The sequence below is a fragment of the Lepeophtheirus salmonis genome, chromosome 6, assembly GCF_016086655.4.
Source record: "Lepeophtheirus salmonis chromosome 6, UVic_Lsal_1.4, whole genome shotgun sequence".
NCBI classification, from domain to species: domain Eukaryota; kingdom Metazoa; phylum Arthropoda; class Copepoda; order Siphonostomatoida; family Caligidae; genus Lepeophtheirus; species Lepeophtheirus salmonis.
In genome coordinates, this window is record NC_052136.2 from 34,117,770 (window position 1) to 34,120,529 (window position 2,760).

Genomic DNA, 2,760 nt, shown 5'->3' on the forward strand with positions numbered 1-2,760 from the left:
ATTTATTTATTTAAATAAAGACCTTCCTTTTTTTTCTGTATACTATACATTTTTTGTGTTAATATATTATTTTTAAGGGCCGTACCACTCTTAAAATTTATTCAACTTTTATTTTTGTAACCGTTGTAATGCCAAGGGATGTAAAAAAACGATCATCCGGGTTATCAAAAAAAGGAAAATATATCATGTTCACATAAGTTCCCATAGAATCTCGAGGAGGCAGATTAAGGAGATCAAATTGAGATAGAAGACTTACAGAAATGAGGGTTCCTGGTCAGCAAAGTAATAACTAATAAGTGAATAAAATTTGATAACAAATATTGTACTACATGCCGAACAAGAGTTTCAAAATTGAAGAATGCAATGTAAATATTGCTTAGTATATGAAAAATAAGTATAATATTATTTATTGGCGCGTAGCTTTGTTTGTTTTGACGACTAATGTATTATTTTATTTTTACTGTTCCATCCTTTGTTAAAGTATCCCATAGTGGTCACTAAAATAAAAATGTATTCTTCTTTGATTTTGTCTGCTGTTGACTTTCAAATTATATTCCATTTATCAGTGATCGGGATTGTTTGACTTCGAATTAGCTCTTGTTTTGCTGTGAGGAATTATTTACTATTAGAGGAAAAATAATTATCCAGTTAGAAGAAATTACATTTATCTTGGTCCTCTAACAGGAAAATTACACTATATTCTTATGTCAAATGCTTATTTTTCTACTAAAATTACAGATGTGTCCCTTTATCTTTGATATATATAATTACACAAAAATGGGCTCCTTCATAGTGCTGTACTGGAACATTCATCCCCATCTGTGCCTCCACAAGATCTGAAACTGTTTCTAACAGTCCTGCTGAAGGGGATTTCAAATCCTTTTTCCTTCTCCTCTCCCACTTCGTAATTCATGATGTTTCTGCTTATTATAGAAAAACAATCTTTTGAATACGAACTCATTATGATTATTTTTTTAAGGAAATTGATTTTCTTATGGAAGCACACAAAAAACCGATGCTTTCTTCCTGTAAGCCATACAGCTACCTTCTTTAATTACGACATTGATAATAATAATTCCCTATGTTTGCTTGCCACGGATGCGTGTGCCTCCCTCTCTTGACTGGCAACTAATTAGGTTTTCCCCCGATAATATTTTCTCCACACATTCCTAATTGCCATACATCGACTCATGACAATCCAATCATAGATGCTGGGAAGCAGGTGATTATACAGTCAGTTGATCAGTGCATCTGGCTCTATTAAAACCTTACACACCTAGATAATTAAAGGGGATTCATTAGTATTTATCATATCAATTATAATTATAGGTATGTAGTAGCAGACGGTGACTTACCTACATGAATTAGAATCATTCTTTTCGTTCCATAAGTGGTATTTATTGTACTGGAAATGCCAGAGATGTGGTGGTTCTTGAGATCGACCTTGAAAACATTAAGACAAATTTTTGAAGATCATTATTTAGTCTTGTCTTCATCCCTTTCAACAAAGTGATGGTCTTGGGGTCAAGATGTAGACCAAAGCAAAAGAGATTTGAAGATCTACATCGGAATAATTCCTACTAGATATTGAGTAGGATTTGTGTTCGTATCCTTTACTACATAGCTTCTAGAAGCTAATCTAATAAATTATAACAACTAAGATGCTATTCTCCCTAAGCTTCTTCAAATTGTGAGTGCTACCCGCGGATTTTTGGTTTCTCTTTTTTACATCAAAGTATAAAGTGAATGTGTCCACGAAAGACGGAGAGTAACTGTTAAGTGTAAGTCCTTATTAGACTCAAAATAGAATTGATGATGATTGACTTTGAACTAATTCCTATTTATGGCCTTGCTATAGGTATAGGGAGTCCGATTTGTTTCTATTTTCTTGATCCATCAACTGCTTGTATGTAATTTGACTAAACCTCATGACAGCTAAGCTGCTCTCCTCTAAAACATTCTTCAAATTGTCAGGCTTACTAGTAGTATTATGTCGGTCCTTTTAATTTTACCTAAAAATGTCGATTGTTTAATAAGCCAAATAACATATGTTTTAAGAGCATTGCATATATCTTGCAAAAATTTCATGGTATAATTATAAGTCAATATTTAACGAACATATTATATTTTAACTTGATTATAAAATTTATTTTATTATATCAGAATAATTAAAGAATGGAAAACACCCTTAATAACTCAGGAAGGAGCGATTTTTCCTTCATGAAGGGCCTACAAGAGAGAACTAGATTGGCCTAAATGGGACAGGAATGGACTTAACCGCAGTCCTCGGTCCTAAATAAGGACTTACACAACACTAATCACTTGTTATTTAGTGCAAATTCTTTTTGGGCACATATTAGAATTGAGCATCGATAACGGAGTAATTCCTGCCTATGTTTTCGCTAGATACATAGAGAGATTTTCTGTTCCCAGTTTATTTAATTAAACGCCATGACAGCTATACTACTGTTCTCTAAAAACTTTTTCTTAAATTATCAAGGTTACTATATTGATATTGCTTTACTTTTTTTGCATACTTGCAGCTCTTAGAATCGAACTACACCTCTTCAAATATGTAAACAGTTACTTGTCTTCCTTTGCAAATTATTCATTTTTGACTCAGACACTTTTAAAATGCCGATATTTATAATATATCCGTTTATGTTTATGAGCAGTTTAGATTACAAACCCTTTTCGTGCTCAAAAGTTGCCCTTAATTATGCAAGGTATTGCAATAATAGCCCCAAATTAAGTAAATGA